The 20,438-nt window shown below is 55.9% G+C and overlaps 1 protein-coding gene and 1 long non-coding RNA gene across 4 annotated transcripts in view; one reads left to right on the top strand and one right to left on the bottom strand.

Annotated features, from left to right (window-relative positions):
- Nucleotides 1-2,442, bottom strand: part of ADGRL1 (adhesion G protein-coupled receptor L1) — a 45,455-nt gene extending 43,013 nt beyond the window's left edge. For both annotated transcript variants that reach the window (XM_060007854.1, XM_060007855.1), the window contains exon 1: nt 1,654-2,442. The gene's annotated coding sequence lies outside the window, so the exon portion shown is untranslated. The remainder of the gene's footprint in view (nt 1-1,653) is intronic.
- A 403-nt stretch (nt 2,443-2,845) lies between these two features.
- Nucleotides 2,846-20,194, top strand: LOC132421800 (uncharacterized). Of its 2 annotated transcripts, none has more exons than XR_009518774.1 (3): nt 2,846-3,094; nt 8,842-9,017; nt 19,874-20,194. It is a non-coding gene; the product is annotated as an uncharacterized lncRNA (long non-coding RNA). The 2 variants fall into 2 exon arrangements; XR_009518775.1 differs by lacking the exon at nt 19,874-20,194 and adding an exon at nt 12,105-13,208.
- Nucleotides 20,195-20,438: the final 244 nt, after the last annotated feature.

The raw sequence follows: 20,438 nt of genomic DNA, 5'->3' as shown, positions 1-20,438 counted from the left end.
AAGCAATACATTTGGCATTAGCGGGAGGGGAGTGGGGAGGAAGGAGAAGTCACCTGCCCCCAGAGCTGGGGCCTGACCCAGGCCGACCCGGAGTCCTGAGCCCCTGGCCATGGAGCAGATGGAGAGGATGAGAGACGGGGACCCTCCGTGGGGCACCCTGACACCCCGATGACCGATTCAGGGCATCAGGCCTAGGAGACCACGTGGAGGGCAGGGAGCCCCCCAGGCTGCTAGCCAGGGTGAAGGAGTTGGGACTGGGGTCAGGTTACAGGCTTATGCCGGTCCTTGGGTGCTGGAGAGGGGAGCAGAGATCAACGGCCTCTCCCCAAGGAGGATTGAGATCCACAGGCCCAGAGCAGATAGCCACTCTCAAGCGTAGTACCCCACACCTATCCTCACACTCCAACCCCGTCTCCTCGATGACTCCTGAAGCAGCTAAGAGAACAGGGCAAGCAGAGAGAGGGAGAGAAAGAGAAAGAGGCGGAGAGACAACCAGCCATCTTGGTAGCCATTTTGAGCCCCTCCCCCTGCTTCCCCCTGCACACCACATGTTTGGAGGTGGGCAGCGGAACCCAGGCCTTGGGTCCTGCAGAAGCCGGGAGGAAAGGGGGCCCTGTTCTCAAGGCTGGGACGGAGGGACACCCACGCAGCTGCCATGACTGTGGGGGGGAGAGGTGGGGGAGGGAGGAGTGGACTGCGGGGGAAGGTACAGTGAGGCGCTGGGTAGGGATGGGGCTGGGTGCTGACCGAGACTGGGAGACTAGGGACAGGGATGTGCGTGCGGGCTGTGTGCAAGCAGGGGGCTGGCTGTCTTCAGATGGGTGCCAGAGGTGCACTGGAGAAATGCCTGTGGGGCCACTTTTTGGCCAGGGCTGGAGCACACACAGCGCTGCCCACCCTCTTCTGCACGGACTCCGGTCACAGGACCCTCAGATGGAAAGATGACAGTTGAAACCCCCAGGCTTTACCCAGTGAACACCTGGGAGGGAGGGAGGGCTTGCTCTCAAAGCCCGAATCCGGGTGGATTAAACCCAACAGCTTCCCACGCTTAACCGGGTACCGCGGAGGGAAGATGCTCTCGGTGGCTACAGCCGGCCAGACACCCAGACAGACCCCTCCCCATCCCCCGCGCCTCTGCCTCCCAGAGAAAAACACCCCCCAGCCCGGCATCCTGCGGTGCCAGCCCCCAACGCGGCTCCCCTGGGGGCCGGGGCCCGCGCGCGGCGCGCACACGCACCCTCTCCGCTCACACCCAAACACCTACACAAACAGGGCGCCAAGCACCCGCGCGCACACGCACCGGGGACACGCAGGCACCGCCGCGCCGCTTCCCCACAAAGGCTGGCGCGCGCGCGGGCACACGCAGCCACGCGCGGGCACACTCGCGGTCCCCTCCCCCCACCGGGCACCCCGCGGCCGCGCATCCGCACCCCCGACACTCCATGGGGGCTGCCCCTCCCGGTCCCCTGGCCGGTGCGGGTGAGGTGCAGGCCGCCCTCGATTCTCCTCGCGCTCCTGTGCGGTGGCCCGCGGCTCCAGCATCCCCTCCCCCTTCCCGGCTAGCACAGGCCCCGGCTCCCACCCTCCCTACCTCGGCCCACACACCTGGCCCAGGTACGGCGTCCCCCTCGCCCTGGGCCCGCAGACACTCACCTGTCCAGCGCCGCTCCGGGGTCGGCTTTGCGCGTCTCTCCTGCGGCTCCGCGAACCCAGGCCCCCCGCCCGGCACATCTCCCGGAACCGGGGCGGGGGTTAAACGGGCGAGGGTTGGCGGGGCCCAGCACCACCGCCACCAAACAAAAATTAAAATTAAAAAAAAAAAAAGCGGATTACACAGTTCCAAAGGCGGCCCCCTCGCGGCAGCGGAGACTCGGGGCTGGGGGCGACCGGGTCCGCGCCCCTCCCAAGGAGGGAGGCGGCGGAGCGGGGGCGGTGTCAAAGCTCCGGGGGCTGGGGCGAGGCGGAGCCCCCCGAAGAGGCGCTAGCAGCTGCCCGCATCTCCCCCGCAGCTCCGCGGCCCCGACGGAGGCTGCACGTGTGCGCCCAGGCGACTTCCCAGCCCCCTCCGACGGTGGCAGCCGAGGGGTTAACGGGGCAGCTGGGGCGCCCCTGCAGCCCCCCGCCGCCCGGCGGCGCCGCTCCGGGGCCCGCGGGGCCCCATCCGCCGGGGCCTTCTCGGCAGACGGCGGGGCGGGGGCGCCGCAGCGACTACAGCTCCCGCGCCGACGGCTCGGGCTCCCCGCAGTGGCCGCAGGGGGCTCGGATAGGGGGCGGGCGCCGCGGAGCTTGAGGGGGGGCGCGGCTGTAGGCAGGCGAGGCGGTGTCGCGCCCCCGGGGTGGCTGAAGGGGGGGCGCCCAGCCGGGCCCGTGGGCACCGCAGGACGCGCGGACAGAGCCGGCGCCGGGCACCAGCAATGACAAGCCGCCTGCTCACCCCTCTCTCCGGCGCACCAGCTCCAGGAGGGGGGCGCGGGCGCGGGCGCGCATAAAACGCGGCGCGGAGCCGCCGCCCAGGACCGGCCGCAGCAACCTGCCCGAGCGCACCAGGGGCCGGCCCGAAAACCCGGGATGGATTTTACTCCCCTTCACCCCCTCTAGCCCCTCCGGAAAAACGGGGAGAGGGAAGGAGACGAGCTGGATCCCGGCGTTGGAACGGGAAGTGGGGGAGGGGAGACAAGCTCAAGGAAGACCCGGAGCGGATTTTGCCCGTAGCGAAGTAACGGAAAGGCGCCGAGCCCGGTGAGGGGAGAAATGGGAGCGATCTGGAAGGGGTATGCAAAACCCGGGTTGGATTAGAGATGGGAGGAACGAAGGGAGCTGCGACAGGGCCAAATGCACCCGGGGCACGCAAATTTCGGGCCGGATTCTTCCTCGGGAGACGGAGTAATGCGTCATGCCTAATGCAGTGGGAACAAGCAAGACCTGGCCTAGAGTTCCCAGACCTGGGCTCGCAGGGGGCTCCAGGAGGGGGCTGCTTAGCGGCTGAGGCGCGTGGGCCGTCTTCCTGGCAGCTACGTGCAAGAAGGAGGGGCAAAAGGAGGGATGGACTCGAACACGAAAGGATCCGGAGCGCTGGCTGCACCGAAGCGGGCAGGTAAAAGCGATTTCACAATCCAGGGGTGATGCGGCGGGAATGCAATGAGGAGGCCGCTACCCTGGGAGACCAGACCTACAATGAAAGGCGAGGGAGGGCCGCAAAGCCAGGACTGGAATATGCGGGATGGGACAAGACCCCCAGCAAAAGATCCCTGGCAACTGGACAAGGGCTTGGAGCTGACCGGGCCGGAGGAGCGGGGAGGGGGGGTGGTGTTAGGGGGAGGTTAGTATCTATATAAACACCTCAAACGTCTCGCTTTGGGAGGGGGTCGGGGGAAGGGAGAAAAAAAATTGAATTTTAGGTTCTCGGCAAGAGCAAAAACTCGGTACGGATTTCCACAGCCTAGCAACTGCACTGCAGCCGGTGGACTTGAAGAAGTAGGGCAAGGAACCAGCGTGTTCCTAGGCATCTGGCCGAGTGAGGCGAGGGGCAGGTTTCAGGCTGAGGCTTCCGAAGGGAGCCCTGCACCGCTCCCCCACCCCGGGGTGGGGAAGACAGTCCGACTTGGCTTAGATCCCCGGAGCCAGAGCTGTGACTGCCAAGACCCACAGTGGGGACTATAAAACCGGGTCCCGGGCCAAAAATAGGCACTTGGGCAGAATAGACAGCTCAGTGCAAGGTGGGGGCTGAGGAAAAACTGGAGGGGCGTGGCAAGGATCCTTGAGGGGGGCGGGTACGGGAAGGTCCTGAGAGGTAAGATCCGGTGAGGATCTCGGGAGAGCGAACCTGGAAGCCTGGCGTTTTATGAAAGATGGGTGCAACGCGAAGACTGATGGGTGGGGAGGAGCAAATCCCTGGCTTGGATGCTCGGGGAAGGGAGTCCATCCAAGAGAGGCCTAAATAGTAAACCGGCCAGTTCATACAAAGTCCGGGCTGAATCTTGGCAGACACAGAGCGGGCAACAGTGGGGGGAGTAGGGCAGACAAGTCCCGATCTGGATTATAGAGGAAGGGGACTGGCTGAGGATCGGGAGGGGGCAAACCCTTGCCTCTACCTCCAGGGAAGAGAATGCGTTATCACCCCAACTTGGCTCTGCAGAATGGGTGGGGAATCGGGAAAGAGTGTGGAAGTAGCAGAGGGGCAGGTGGCAGCATGGTAAATACACAAAACTTGGGGCAGGCTAGGATGGGAACTGTGAATATCTAAGAAAGCCTGAAGGGAACATCTGCAAGTGAATGAACCTGTCCCCTAAGAATCCCTTCCCAGAAGCCTGTCCTGGTGGCTGTGGCTGGATTTAGGGAAAGGCAGAGACTCCAGACTTCCAGGCTGGCTGGGTAACCAGGGGCTACCTCTAAGGCACCCACCACCCTCCGCCCCCTGCTGTGGGCAGCCATCGTTTCAGGGCAGGGATTCTTATAGCCTGGAACCTGGGCCAAATCCAGCCCCCAAACTTCAGGGGTGGACAGAGTAGGTGGGCTACCTTTGTTCCTCCTTCACACCCAGGGTTCCCTGGCTGCAGACTTTGGGCCTTAAGTCTGGGTGACCCGGCCCATCAGCTGGATCTGAGGGACCAAATACGTATGAAGTTGAGGTTGGTGGCTGCGGAAAGGTTGCACCAACCATCTGTGGTTGGTGCAATACCAGGATGGGAGGATGGGGGAGGTTCCACGTCTCCACACATGAATTTCCCACTTTGAGGCATCTCGACAGCACCTGGTAGGACCCACGGAAGGCTTTGGGGTGCTGGGGAGAGGGGGCGGTGCCACAGGGGGCAACCAGGAACCCTCCCCCCACATCTACACAGTCAGCTTTCTATAAACCCAGCAGGACTGAAAGGGGGAAGAACGTGCATCTCAGGGAAAGCTGAGCATCTCCAAAGCCCTCTGGCTCCAAGCCTCCTCCCACCACTCCACCCTCCGGTCCTAAGCAGTCCACCCACCTCCCTCTGTGGAGCAACCCTGGGAACCTATGAGGGTGCCTGGGAGATGGCTCTAACTTGCATTTTTCAGTGGCTGCGAGAGGCAGTGTCTTTAACTTATATCAGGGTAAGGAGTGACATGCTTTAAGAAACCCCCGGCTCAGTTTGGAAAAATCCTGGCCAGGACGCCCCCCCAGCCCCTCCTATTTCTCCCAAAGCCCGTGGTCAGCGGAGCACCCCTGGTCGTGGCCGGGATCAGTTCACTAGCCTCCATTCCATCTCAGTTTTCTGGCCTCACGGGCGAGGGGCTCACGAAGCGAAGGATAAGTAGAGGCTGGGGGCGCGAAACAGCCCCAGCGCCTCTTCTCTCCCAAGACCCTGGGCTGCGCAGTCGCAGTGGAGGCCGCGCCAGCAGCCCGGCTCCGGAAACTAACGCGTCCGCGCGCGCGCGCGCGCGCGCGCGCGCAGTCTGCCCGGGCTCTGAGTGCTCAGCACTGCGCGTGTCCGTCCCCGCGACCAGGACGCCCTACTCCCTACTACCAGGGCGCTCCTCGCTTCGGGCATCCTACCTTGTGCCTCGGGATTCCCACGCCCAGCGTGACCCGCGCCTTGGATACCCAACGTCCTGTGCATCCTGAGCCTGGACGTCCCACTCTTCTCTGCACCCTGTGCCAGAAAACCCCAGCACCCAGGTTGCCCCACGCCTAGGACACGCCATGTAGCGATCCCCCGGCGTCTTGGAGACCCTACATTCTGCGCACCTAGCACCTGGGGCACCCTGTACTCAGACGTGGATGGCTCTTTTCACCTGTGCCCTCTGCCCTCGCCCTGTGCCCTCCATGTGTGATGTGCCCACTGCTTCAGGCTCTTATGCTGACCGTCCTGGGCGCTGCGCTCCTCCACCCTCCCCTGTCCCCAGTGCTCTGCGTCCTCTGTCTCAGGCCTGGCGCCCTCAGTCATGGGTGTCCTACCTTGGGTTCCTTAGGTCCGGTGTGTGGCGGGGCTGGGGGGTGGGTGAGGGGCGCAGACCCAGAACACGTGCGAGGGGGGAGCGGGGCTTGGGGTTGGGGATGAAACACGTTCGTTCCTGGATTCAGGAACAACGCTCAGACCTCCACTGCCCAGCAGGCGTCCCCAGCCCGGCTTTTCCTAGAGCCCGCTCGGCACAGGATGTACAACCCTGAGGGTCTTCTCATCATTCGGTTCGTGTATTCATTCCTTCCATTTATTCTTCAAACACAGAGGACCCCTGACAGCCTTCAGTGTGGCCGGGTGCTAGGTGCTGAGAATGCCCTAGTGGCCTGGCAGCAGGACTGGAGGCCCTCTCAGGGTGCATTCCCATCCCGTGGGTAAGACAGCTACAGAAAGCACGATGGAAGTAGCTCTGGAAAGCGAGCAGGGGGCTAGGGTAGTGGATGGTGAATCTGTCCAAGCCTTGAGGGGTGGATGGGTGGGGTTCTGTGTGCCCCTGGCTCTCCTGGAAGCTCCCTGTACCCCCATCTTGGGCAGTGACTGAGCCCCGTTCTGTCCTATGCCTTCACTCAAATGAAAAGCCAGGTAAAGTGGTCTCAGAATTGAGCTGGGGGGATATTGCGTGGGCGGGGATTAATTCCAACTGCTGTGTTTGGGTGTGGGGGGAGGTATGCATTCAGTCAACAAGCATGTATTGGGCTTCCCTGGTGGCGCAGTGGTTGAGAGTCTGCCTGCTGATGCAGGGGACACGGGTTCGTGCCCCAGTCCGGGAGGATCCCACACGCCGCGGAGCGGCTGGGCCCGTGAGCCACAGCCGCTGAGCCTGCACCTCCGGAGCCTGTGCTCCGCAACGGGAGGGGCCACAACAGTGAGAGGCCCGCGTACCACAAAACAAAAAAACAAAAAAACAAAAAAACAAGCATGTATTGAGCACCTCCTAGGTGCTGGGGGCACAGCAGTGAACAAGGGAGACAAGCTTCTCTGTTCTTGGGGCTGACATTCCAATCAGGAAGACAGATGAGAAATCAGACAAAAGATACAGGGTGTCAGATGATGATAAGTGCTATGGAAGAAAATTAAGGAAGGAAGACAGAAATTTTGGATAGAGGAGGTCAGGGAAGACCTCACTGAGAAGGTGGTATTTGGGTAAAGACCTGAAGAGATGGGAGGAGTCATGGGGAGATCTGGGGGAAGGGGGTTCCAGGCAGAGGGAACAGCCCATGTAAAGGTCCTGAGGCAGAAACATGCTGAGTGTTCAAGGATCCATGAGAGAGCCTGTGTGGCTGGAGGGAGGGAGTAAGGGCAAAAGGAGGAGGAGGTGAGGGTAGGGAGGTGATGGGCCAGATCGTGCCGGCCTAGTGTGCTTTGGGGAGAACTGATTTTTGCTTGGAGTCAGCTGGGAGCAATGGAAGATTCTGAGCAGAGGAGGGATGTGCCCTGACTTAGATGTTCACAGGTGCCCTCTGGCCCTGGTGGGGGAACAGAGTGTGGGGGTCAAGGGCAGAAGTTGGGGGACCAGGGAGGAGGCGACTGCACTGGTCCAGGTGATCAATACTGGGGTAGGAGCAGGGAGGTGACAGGAGGTGAGCACCGGGTGGATTCTGGGTGTACTTTGAAGGTGGAGCAGATATACGGGAAGTGGGATGCAAGGGAAAGAGGCAGGTCAAAGCCTGTGGCCTGAGCACCTGGAAGGACGGAGACCCTCGAAGGAGGGGTGGTTTTGGAGGTTAGATCCAGGAGTTACATTTGGTTTAATAGATATTCAAGTGGAGGTGTCTGAGGAGGTGACTGAGGAGAGCCCCAGGCTGGCTGAGAAGTGGACCGAGTCTCATTTAGTCTTTATTTTTTGGCTTTTTAAAACAGCTTTATTGAGGTATAATTCACATATCATACAATCTACTAGTCTTTTTTTTTTTTTTAATGGTTATCTTTATTGTTTTTTATTTTTTGCTGCACCGCATGCAGGATCTTAGTTCCCTGACCAGGGAAACCTGTGCCCCCTGCAGTGGAAGCATGGAGTCTTAACCACTGGACCACCAGGGAAGTCCCTCATTTACTATTAATGATCTCCCCGTGAGGTAGTTACTTTCTCCCCATGTTACAGAAGGGAAAACTGAGGCTTGCCCAAGTAGTTAAAAAAATTGAAGTCAGCTTCTGAGTAGGACTGCCTGACCCAGGACCTCGCTTGGAGCCGCTGCCCTGCTACTCAAGTGTTGGTGGTCGCCTGGCTCCCAGCCTCCCTCTGGCTCATCCATTCATCCTCAAACACCAATAGATGGAGGAAGCGAATACTAAGCTCCAGACAGGGCAAGCACTGGGAGGAAGCGAATGAGGCACTTCCTGGGCCACAAAACTTAAGAGGATGTCAAAAAAACTCAGCGATCAAGAAAAATAATATTGCAATGCAATAGTTAAGAAACCCAAAATTCATGTAAAAAATCCACACTGACCAAAAGAATCAACTTTTAAAATAAAGGCAGGGCCTTCCCTGGTGGTGCAGTGGTTGAGAGTCCGCCTGCCGATGCAGGGGACGCGGGTTCGTGCCCCGGTCCGGGAAGATCCCACATGCCGCGGAGCGGCTGGGCTCGTGAGCCATGGCCGCTGAGCCTGCGCGTCCAGAGCCTGTGCTCCGCAGCGGGAGAGGCCACAACAGCGAGAGGCCACAGCAGTGAGAGGCCCGCGTACCGCAAAAAAAGAATAAATAAAGGCAGGATCAATATGAGTGCCGTATGGAGCCACATTGGAGCCTGAGGGGAAAGGGAACGGCGGGAAAACTGGTGCTATCTTCTTATTGAAGATTTTGACATTTTGTTCATCATGAATTTTTGCATGAAGTTTTATTTTTTTTTTAAGTATTGCATTGAAATATGCTTTCTCTTTTTTTGCCTCACCCTGGTCCTGACACTGGTTCCAGGCCCTGTTTTGGAAGCTGAGGGTATGATGGTGAATAAGAGACACAAAGTCGCTGTCCTCCTGGAGCTTGCACTTTATTGGGGAGGCTGGTGATTCACTAGTAACAAGAAGAAAATTTCAGAACGTGAACAATCCTATGAAGGACAAAGCAATGAAGAATCATGAGATGGGATGTGGGTGAGTATGATTTAGGCTAAGGTGGCTGGGAGGGTTGTGCATGTGGAGACATTTGAGCTGAGACCTGAAAGCGGAAAGCTCATCATGTGCAATCTGGGGGAAGGGTGTTCCAAGAAGAGGAAACAGTAAGTGCAAAGGTCCTGTGGTTGGAACAGACGGGACAATTTGAAGAGCAAGAGGGCCAGCTTGGTGGGACCACCAGACACAGCCTGAGAAGCTGTAGGGAGGGTCTGGATTAGATTCTCAGTGACAGAAGGAGCTAAGGGAAGACTATGATCAGGGGGATGGCATGGTCTTATTTGAACATGTAACAGATCATAGGATCAATAAATACAACATAGAATTACCATATGACCCGGCAGTTCCACTCTTAAGTACCTAAAAGAATTGAAAACAGGTACCCAAATAGATACTTGTACACCAGCGTTCACAGCAGCACTATTCACAGAAGTTTGAAGATGGAAACAACCCAAATGTTCATCAATCGTTGATCAGATAAATAAATGTTGTATAATCATTATTCACCCGTAAAAAGGAATGAAGTGCTGATACATGCTACAATGTGGATGAACCTTGAAAACATTATGCTGAGTGAAAAAAAAATCAGACCTAAAAGGTCATGTATTGTATGATTCCATTGGTATGAAATGTCCAGAACCAGCAAATCCATAGAGACAGAAAGCAGATTGGCGATCGCAAGGGGCTGGGGGAGGGGGGAGGGCAAGTTATTGCCACTGAATACAGAGTTGCCTTTTGGGATGATGAAAATGCCTTGGAACTAGATAGAGGTGATGGTTGTACAACGTTATAACATTGTGAATGTACTAAATGCTACTGAATAGTTCGCTTTAAGATGGTTAGTGGTTAATTTTGTGTTTTGCGAATTTTACCTCAATTAAAACAAAATTATAGAGAGGATTGGAGAGGGAGCCAGGAGACTGGGGAGATGGATTTCACAGTCAATGCAGGTGAGGGCGATGGAGGCCTGGAACAGGATGCTGGGGAGAAGTGGTCACATTTGAGGCATAGGGTCAGAGCCAACAGGACGCCCTCCCTCCATGCACCCCCCTCCCCCATCAGGACTACTCAAATGTCACCTCTTTTTTTTTTTTTTTAAGAGGTTGGGGGTAGGAGTTTATGAATTAATTTATTTATTTTTGCTGTGTTGGGTCTTCGTTTCTGTGCGAGGGCTTTCTCTAGTTGTGGCAAGCGGGGGCCACGCTTCATCGCGGTGCGCGGGCCTCTCACTATCGCGGCCTCTCTTGTTGCGGAGCACAGGCTCCAGACGCGCAGGCTCAGTAGTTGTGGCTCACGGGCCCAGTTGCCCCGAGGCATGTGGGATCCTCCTAGACCAGGGCTCGAACCCGTGTCCCCTGCATTGGCAGGCAGATTCTCAACCACTGCGCTACCAGGGAAGCCCGGGAAGCCCTCAAATGTCACCTCTCGATCACGCTATTGAAAACTGCAAACACTCCACCATCCTCACTCCCGGAAGGCAAGAGTCCAGGAAGCCTCCCCCGTCCTGTCTGACCAACAGCAGGCAGGCAGCAATGGTGGTCCATTCCCACCAACTGGGAGGGGAGGCCAGTTGGGCTGCGCTTCCCTCCCCGGCCGCTAGGGGCCGCCGCCCCGCTGCTCTGTGGCCGCCAGGTGAGGAGGCCCCGCCTCTTCTCCACCAGGTGCGCTGGAGGCAAGTCCCAGGGGCCAGGGGAGGAGGGTGAAGGGCGCAGGGCCGGGGGAGGAGTCCGGGGTGAGGGGACGAAGTGCGGGTGAAAGGAGAGAGCTGAGCGTGTCCGACTTGGGGGCTGCTGAAAGTGGGGGAGAAAATAAAGCCACGGGGAGGTTGGAGGAGTCAGGTAAGGAGCAGAAGGCGATGGCTGGCTGAGTGCTTGGGAGAGAGGAGGGGTGAGGAGGGAAAGCTGAGGGGTCTGGCCGAGGGCGGGGGTGGGGGGTGGAGGTGGGGGACTACCGAGGGCATAGAGCACAGTTGGTGGAGGGAAGACAGGTGAGGAGTCAGGGAGAGTCCTGGAGGTGAAGGACGTGACTGGGGGACATTTTGACAGTGCATGGGCGGCTGGGATAGTTGGGGGGTGGGCCTGGCCTGTGAGAAATTAAGGATCCCAGGGAAGGGGCCCTGCATTTTGCCAGCCATTGCTGGTATAGACTGTGGGGGGGGACGGGCGAGGAGGGTAGTTTCTCAGGCCTTGACCCCTAGGGCCAGCAATGGGGAATGAGCTTCTGAGGAGTGATGTGTGCATGTCAAGCTCTGCCTAGGAACCCAGCTTCCTCCTGCAACCAGGCAGGAGGGCTCTCCCTCTCTCTTCTTCATGCCCCATGCCCCATGGCCAGTATTCACTGTGCATTGAGTTGGGCGGTGGGCAAATGAAGGAGACAGATGCAGTCCTTCTTGACTGGGAACTGGTAAGGAATCCACGATGTGAGGGATGGAAGACAGTTAGGGGCTGTGGGAGAGTTCAAGCTGGAAGTGCTACCCAGCCAGGGGCTCAGAGAAGGTTGCCCTGGGGAAGTGACCTGTAAGCAGACAGCAGGAGTCCACCAGCTGAAGATAGAAGACCCTGGTGGTCTGGGCAGAGAGGAGGTTCTGAGGATGTTGCCAAGAAAAATGCCAGCAGGGTCCAGGCTGCAGTAGGGCAGGAGGAAGGTAAAAGGTGCTTCCCGAACTTGCATGAGCCCAGGACAGGGGCCTCAATGCCGGATGCCGACAAGGGAAGAAAACCAGAAATGCGGCAGGTGTGAGGCAGCGAGGAGGGAAGGTGACAGCTGTGGGGAGCTGGATATGCACCCCCTTTTAAGCCGGCAGCCGCTTGCTACCACTCAGCTTCAGCTGAGAGCTACTACATGGGAAGCCAGGCTCGGAATTGACAGAATAGATTCTTCAAGAGAGAAGTCAGGGGTTTTGTGCAAAATTCCCTGATCTTGAACTCTCACAGACTGATCTACTAATTGCTGTCAATTGCTCTGACCCAGCAATTCCATTCTTGGGTTTATTCTCAATGGGAATGGGAGCTTCTGCCACCAAAAGTCACATACGTGAATGTTCATAGCAGATTCATTCACCATCGCCAGATGCTGGACACCGGCCATGTGACCATCGACGGGCAAATGGAAAATTCATTGGTGTATACTCATTCAATGGAATATGGTGCAGCAATGAAAAAGAACAAAGTATGGGGACTTCCTTGGTGGTCCAGTGGTAAAGAATCCACCTTACAATGCAGGGGATGCAGGTTCCATCCCTGGTGAGGGAACTAAGATCCCACATGCCACGGGGTAGCTAAGCCCGTGTGCCACAACTACTGAGCTTGGGCGCCTCAACTAGAGCCCGCGTGCCGCAAACTACAGAGCCCACGCACTCTGGAACCCATGCGCCACAACTACAGAGCCCACATGCCCTGGAGCCTGTGCACCACAACTACAGAAGAGAAAACCCACATGCCACAACTAGAGAGAAGCCCGCGCACCACAATGAAGAGCCCACACGCCACAACGAAAGATCCCGCATGCCTCAACGAAGATCCTGCATGCTGCAACTGAGACCCGACGCAGCCAAAAAGAAAAGAACAAGGTACGAACTCATACACAGCCCTGGGCATGAGGCACATGACACAAATAGGGTTCACTGCATGATCCCATTCCCGTGACCCTCAAGGATGGGCAGAAGTAATCCGTGGAGTCGGGGGAGCCCAGTGTCTCCTAACTTTGGACCACTGACATCTGGGGCTGGACGATTCTTTGTTGTAGGGGGTCTATCCTGTGCATTGCAGGATGTTGAGACGCATCCCTGGCCTCTCCCCACTAGATGCCAGTAGCATGTGCCTAGTTGAGATAAATGTCCCTTGTGGGACGGCGGACACAACCACCTTCAGGTGAGGATCACTGGGAAAGTGATATTTTGAGGCAAGGCACTCACCCCAAAGTGGCCTTGGGGAGCTCTCGAGGGACTGGCAAATTCTATATCTTAAGCTATGCTGGTGATCAGGGTGGAACATATTTTCAAAATTCACAGAACTGTATTTTAGAAGTATGTGCTTCACAATAAAGGAGTGAACCCTACCACATGAATGACCCTCAAAAACATGATGCTGAGTGAGAAAAGCCAGACACAAAAGGCCACAGATAACACGACTCCGTTTATATCAAATGTCCAGAAGAGGCAAAGCCACAGAGACAGAAAACAGATTAGTGGTTGCGGGGGGGTGGGGGTGAAGGGAGGGGGTAATGGAAAGTGGCTGCTGATGGGTCCGGGGTTCCCTTTGGGGTGATAGGAATGTTCTGGAATTAGATACTGGTGATAGTTGCACAACACTTGAATACACAAAAATGCCCCGAAGTGTACACTTTAAATGGTTCATCTTAGGTGAATTTTAACCTCAAAAAGAAATTATAGTTTTAAAAAAAGCGTTAACCCAAACAGGCTGAACAGAACGGGTCCCTGGGCCAGCTTGGCCCTTTTGCAATGGAGGGAGGGGATGGTAGGAAAGTGAGGTAACAGTTTCTGTCCAGAGAAAGTGCAGAGCCAGGAGCTTTGGGCCTTCTTGGCAAGGGGAGGGCTGCAGCCAAAAGTATGTCTCGGCTCAGGGGAGCAGTCTCTCTTAACCCAACCTGTCAGCCCTGGAAAGAAATTGCAGGCAGGTCAGAGGCCAGCCTGTGAACTGTGGAAGGGAATGCAGAGTTCTGACACGTGGAAGAGAAATGACAACCGCTCAGCTCAGCCTGACGCCGCAGAGGGCTGCTATACCCCCACCACAGTACTTGCGGGGTGGGGGGGTGTTCTCTGTGAGCCGGGGGGCAGATGGGGGCTCACCCCAGCTCTTCGGCAGCTCACAGAGGAGCAGAAACAGAGGGCCATTGGGTGACATTTGGACCTATGCGCCCCGTAGGTGGGGCTGGGGGTGGGGGAGGGAACCACCCACTGTGAGCCAGAGGCCAGGGGCCAGGGGCTGGGCTTCCAGGCTCTGCGTCTCCACTGGCTTCAAAAAACTGAATGAATGAAGAGAGAAAGCAAGAAAGCTAAGGGCTCCAGAAGCTGTTGGGACCTGGCTGGTGGGCCAAATGGCGGCCCCCACAAGATATGTCCACCTAGAACCTGGGACCGTGAGCTTATCTGAACACAGTGCCTTTGCAGATATACTTAAGGCTCTTTTTTTTTTTTTGCGGTATGCGGGCCTCTCACCGCTGAGGCCTCTCCCGTCGCGGAGCACAGGCTCCGGACACGCAGGCTCAGCGGCCATGGCTCACGGGCCCAGCCGCTCCGCGGCACGTGGGATCTTCCCAGACCGGGGCACGAACACCGTATCCCCTGCATCGGCAGGCGGACTCCCAACCACTGCGCCACCAGGGAAGCCCTAATTAAGGCTCTTTTGATGAGACGATCCTGGTTAGGGGAAGTCCCCAGTCCAATGACAAGTATCCTTAGAAGAGAAGGGGCAAAGACAGAGGAGAAGGCCACGTGAAGACAGAGGCAGAGATTGGAGTGATACAGCCACAAGTCGAGAAGCACCAGAAGCTGGAGGAAGCAAGGAAGGATCTTCCCTTAGAACCTGTGGAGGGAGCACCACCTGGCTGACATCTTGATTTCAACTTTGGTCTTCAGAACAGTGAGAGAATAAATTCCTTAGTTTAAGCCACCCCGTTTATGGTCTTTTGTTACAGCAGCCCTAGGGGACTAATACAGGCCCTGATATTCAGTTCTCTGAACATTTACGAAGCCCCTGGAAGGCGTGGTACAGTGGGGAAGGCAAACATTTGAATAGATCACTCCTATATATATATATATATATATATATATATATATATATATATATATATATATATATATATTTTGGCCATGTGGTGAGGCTTGCGGGATCTTAGTTCCCCGACCAGGGATTGAACCCAGGCCATGGCAGTGAAAGCGCTGAGTCTTAACCACTGGACCACCAGGGAATTCCTGGGATCACTGTTAATGGAGGAGCGCATGGAGGGATGGACATCCCATGGGGTGGAGGACTGCCTGGGAACTCTGCAGCAGAGGTGACAACAGAGAGCTGGTGACAACACACGCCTATAGAGGACAGCAGGTAATATAAACATGCTGAGCAGCCAGGTCAAGAAGACAACTGCATCAGCAGTAGCACAGGTGACCTTCAGTTCAGTGATGGGGGGCAATAAGGAGTGGTGAGGACTGTGGCAAAGAATAATAATAATTGCTAACATTTATCAGCACTTGCTAAGCCCTCTCCTTACACAGTACTAACTCATTTACCCTTGCATCAACTCTAGAGGCAGGTATTATCCCCATTTACCAGGTGGGTTAACTGAGGCATAGAGGCTGTATCACAGTCAGGGCCCTAGGCAGGAAACAAAGGGTGCATTCAAATTGGGTAATTTGATCAGAGTTCAACGAAGGGACGAATTTATAAAGCATGGACAGATGTAGGGAACCACAAGGAATAATGCCACACCTTGGGCTAGTAGAGGGGGGAGGGTTAGCACACTTAGGTCCGAGAGGCAAGGGGAGGGAGCAGTTGCCATAAGCCGGAAACACCACAGGCTGTGTGGATGGGGAAAACCCGTGACCTCGAGCGACAGGGACACAGGTGGTCCACAGAGGCCACAGGGTGAGGGACCAAACTGAGGGACAGATATGTCTCTCACTTCCCCCCACCACCACCACCACAGGGGTCCTCATGGGCTGAATCCAACCTGAGCCAGAGGACCCAGAAGGTTGTTGGGGTCCACACAGCCCAGCCTCCCAGGAAACCAAGCTAGGTGGAGAAGCCAGGAGAACTGCTTCAGGTGGGCAAGCAGAAGATTCCAGAACAGGAAGGTTGAGTGGTTCCGTCTGGGTCCAGAGTCCCCTTAGCTACTCACCGCATGAGAGCTGGCAAAGCTGTGCTGTCTCCTCGGTGTGGGGCTGCCCTTACTGAGCGCTGCCCCTTGCGCTGGGCATGTGCCCTCGGCTTCACAGAGGCCGTGTCTTTTGATGGAAAGCCAGGAACACAGATTTTTATGCAACAATCGCCTGATATTTAAAAGGTGGCGACTCATTACAATTTTTAAGAACCTTGCATGGGCCAAGCAAATCACATCCGTGGGCTGGATTGGGCTCTGGGTGTCAAACTCCCAGTTTCAAAAGGTGGACGCAGACAGGGTGAGGTATCCAGGTGCGGAAATGTTCAGAGGTAGCCACGCAAAGCATCATGGGTGAGATAGGGACCACGGATCATCCAGCGGAATTGACTAGAAAGTGCCTGGGTCCCAGGCGGCTGCGGGGTGTTAGGATGAAACTGAACAGGTGTTTTGGGTCTAGATTGGGAGGGGCCATTAGAGCCACGCTAACAGGTTTCAACTTTGAAGGCGAGAAGCCACTGATGGCTTTTAAACGACCAAATGACTCAGTCATGCTCGCATCACCCCCCCACCCCAACGCTGGCTGTGCGTCAGGCTTTCTTTGGGGGTGGAAGTACCGTGGATCCATAAATGAGTGAAAGAAATGAAAGAGCGCCCTCCTTTGAGTGTGCTCACAGCTTGGCGGGGAGGGCAGACGCATAAATGATAACGTCAGAACATGATGCGCGGGGTAATGGTGGGTTAGCCCATGTCTGCGTATATCTGACCAACTGCTGTGCGTTCCGCCATGGGGGTGAAGGGACAGGACATGGTACTGCTTTCGAGGAAAGAGGCAATGGATGAGGGAGGAAATAAAAGGAGAGGAAAATCCCTTGGGGGATTGGGGGAAGGGGCTCAGATCAAGGGGCCACTGACCCATCTGGCACCACAGGAAGTGGGCAGAAGGACAGGGCATCCTGGCTGGGTCCCAAGCCCCCCCTTGGCCCCTGGGGGCCAGCAGCCTGGCCCGCCTACTCCCAGAGTCGCCCGCATCGCACCAAGAACATACCCAGGGCTGACATGGATTCCTGACTCGGAGCCCGAGCAGGGGGAGAGAGGGGACGAAAAGCACCCATCTGTTCTCCCTCTGATGCAACGCGATTCTTCACCCAGTGCTTAAACCCGGCGCTTCTCCTCCCATTTCCTCTAGGCAGCCAGCCGCGGTGATGCGATATAAATCGCTGCAAATGGGTTTTCCCAGCCGGTCGCCGTGTTGTTTTAATAATGGTTCATTTTCTGCCCAGGGGAGGAAAATAGTCCGTCGAGAAATTGGGGTCTGGGTGATAATTTTGTGTGTGTGTGTGTATGTGCGCCTGGTGTCCCCCTCACGCCCCAGAGAAGATTCCAGAACATCCACTGAGATACCAAGTCACCTCTTGGGTTGGGTGATACCCAGAGCATCCCCCTCACCTGAACAAAGGAATTCCTCCAGCAACCTGGGCCCATTTACTGAGCACCTGCTGTGTGTGTGCCATCCCTGAGCTAGGTGTAAGGGACACGGTGGTCTCCCAGGCCTGGCCTCCCCAGGCCCACATTCTAGAATGGGGGGAGAGATTGACATTTAAAAATAATTGTGCAAAACTATGGGACTTCCCTGGTGATGCAGTGGTTAAGAATCTGCCTGCCAATGCAGGGGACATGGGTTCTGAGCCCTGGTCCAGGAAGATCCCACATGCCGTGGAGCAACTAAGCCCGTGCGCCACAACTACTTAGACCATGCGCCGCAACTACTGAGCCCAAGTGCTGCAACTACTGAAGCCTGCGTGCCTAGAGCCTGTGCTCTGCAACAAGAGAAGCTACCGCAATGAGAAGCCACTGCAAAGAGAAGCCCGTGCACTGCAGTGAAGACCTAATGCAACCAAAAATAAATAAATAAATAATAAAAAAGCAATAATTGTGCAAAACTATGTAATTACAATCATGGAAACTGTTCAGGAGAGAGTGAGTGTTGTGATGGAATCGATAACGGGATTTTTGGCATAACTAAGGCCCCCACCCACTGAGGAAGAGACCCTTGAGCTGAAACTTCGAGGACAGATGAACAGTTGCCGGCGTGAAGGCCATCCAGGTTGGGGGAACTTCCTGGGTAAACATCTTTTTTTTTTTTTTTTGGCCCTGCCACGCGGCATGTGGGATCTTAGTTCCCTGACCAGGGACCAAAACTGTGCCCCCTGCAGTGCTGCAGTGGAAGCGCAGAGTCTTAACCACTGGGCCACCAGGAATGTCCCTTGGGCAAACATCTTTTTTTTTTTGGCTGCGTTGGGTCTTCATTACTGCGCGCAGTTGCGGCACCCAGGCTTCTATTGTGGTGGCTTCTCTTGTTGTGGAGCATGGGCTCTAGGCACGTGGGCTTCAGTAGTTGCAGCATGCAGGCTCAGTAGTTGTGGCTTGCGGGCTCTAGAGCACAGTAGTTGTGGTGCACGGGCTTAGTTGCTCTGAGGCATGTGGGATCTTCCCGGACCAGGGCTTGAACCCGTGTCCCCTGCATTGGCAGGCAGATTCTTAACCACTGCGCCACCAGGGAAGTCCTGCCCTGGGCAAACGTCTTGAGGCTTGAAAGAACATGGTGCAGGCTCAGACCCAGGAGAAAAGTCATGGGGTCCAGTGAGGTGAGGGCTAGGTAGGTGCCAAGGAATGGCGTGTATCAGTGGCCAGAGACTTGGGAGCTTTCGCCCTGTTTCTGGACAGAGAGGTTTTCTCCTGTACTGAGATGTAGCCATGACTGTCCTGTGCATATTCCACCTTTCGTCTCAAGGCCAGTGACGGTCCTTGTTTTGCTGATTTAGAAACAGCAGCTGTGGGAGGCCCTCCCCATCCCCAACCCTTTTCCTTTCCTTCCTGTAGTGGGTTGAATGGTGACCCCCCCAAAAGATATGTCCACATTCCCACTGCAGAACCTGCAGATGTGAACTTATTTGGAAAGAGGGTCATTGCAGTTATCATTAAATTAAGAATCTTAAAATGAGGTCATCCTGGGTTAGGATGAGCTCTAATCCTTAGAAGAGAAGAGAAAGGGAGACACAACCATAGGGGAAAAGGCCATGTGAAGTTGGAGGCAGAGGTTGGAGTGATCCAGGCACACACCGAGGGACACCCGGAGCCATCAGAAGCTGGTCGGGGCAAAGAATAGATTTTCCCCTAGGGACTCCAGAGGGTTGCCTTGATTTGGGCCTGATGACACTGATTTTGGGTTTCTGGCCTCCAGAACTGTGAGGGAATACATTTCTGTGGGGTTTCTGGTTTTGTTTTGCTTTGGTTTTGTTTTCTGTTGTATTTAAGCCACCCAGATCTGGCTATCTGTTACAGCAGCCACAGGAAACGAATACATTCTCGGTCCCCAGCAGAGCATTCCACGAGCTGTCTCTCCTCCCCGGCTCTAGATCCTCTTCTCTGATCCCCTCTCCATCCCACTCCAGTTGGGCTTTTGTCCCTGCCCAGCCAGGGAAAGGACTCCATCCTGCCAAACTCAAGGACCTTTGCTCAGCCTCCAGGACGGTATGCTTCTCGAGCTCCCCTTCCACCTCCCCGACTGCCCCTGACCAGTCTCTTCTGCTGATTCCTCCTCATCCCCTCTCCTTAATATTGCACAGAGAGCCATGAGCTTGCCCTCTTCTTTCCTGTGTCTACAATCAGCTCCCTGGTGATCTTGAACAGGTTTGAGGACTTAAATGCCACTTATATCTGACAATGTTATCTTCCAATGACAGCTCCAGCTTGGGCCTCTCCACCGCCTTCAGCTGCCCCCCTGGGTGTCTCCCCTTGGAAACCCGGTGGGTATGCCCAAGTATCACGTCTGAAACAGAACTCTTGACCCCTCCACTCACCCCAGACCTGCACCTCTCCTGTCTTCCCCAGCTCAGTTAATGGCAGCACCACTGTTCTCCATTGGTCTAATGGGTGGAATAATGCCCCGCCCTCATTTCATGTTCACCTGGAACCTCAGAATGTGACCTTGTTCTTTGCAGATGTCATCAACCAAGGATCTTGAGATGATAGATATTGGATCTAGGCTGGGCTCTAAATCCAACGATAGGTGTCCTTCTAAGAGGAGGAGAGGACACACGGAGAAGAAGATGGAGGCAGAGATGGGAGCGATGCAGCTACAAGCCGACGAAAGCCAAGGATGGCTCACAGCCACCAGAAGCCAGGAGAGAGGCAAGGAAGGATTCTCCCCTGCAGCCTTCAGAGGGAGCACGGCCCTGCCCACACCTTGATGTTGGACTTCCGGCCTCCAGAACTGTGAGACAATATACTTCTGTTGTCTTAAGCCACCACGTGTGTGGTAATTTATTACAGGAGCCCTAGGAAATGAACGCAGTTGTGTTCTCCAGAATGAGCTCTGAGACACCTTGATTCGAACGCAAGTGATTTACCTGGAAGGCAACTGCAGGAAGCACCGGCAGGGGAGAGGGGAGGGGAGACCAAGGAGGGAGGGCACCCAGCAAAGAGTGTATCCATTTGCAGATTATACTGGGCCACTTAGGGCTTAATTCCCCCCCGCACCCCGAGACCTGTGGGGCACACACCTCA

Source organism: Delphinus delphis, chromosome 3, assembly GCF_949987515.2.
Source record: "Delphinus delphis chromosome 3, mDelDel1.2, whole genome shotgun sequence".
NCBI classification, from domain to species: domain Eukaryota; kingdom Metazoa; phylum Chordata; class Mammalia; order Artiodactyla; family Delphinidae; genus Delphinus; species Delphinus delphis.
The sequence above is the reverse complement of the archived record's forward strand: the minus strand, read 5'-3'. Positions and strand labels throughout refer to the sequence as shown.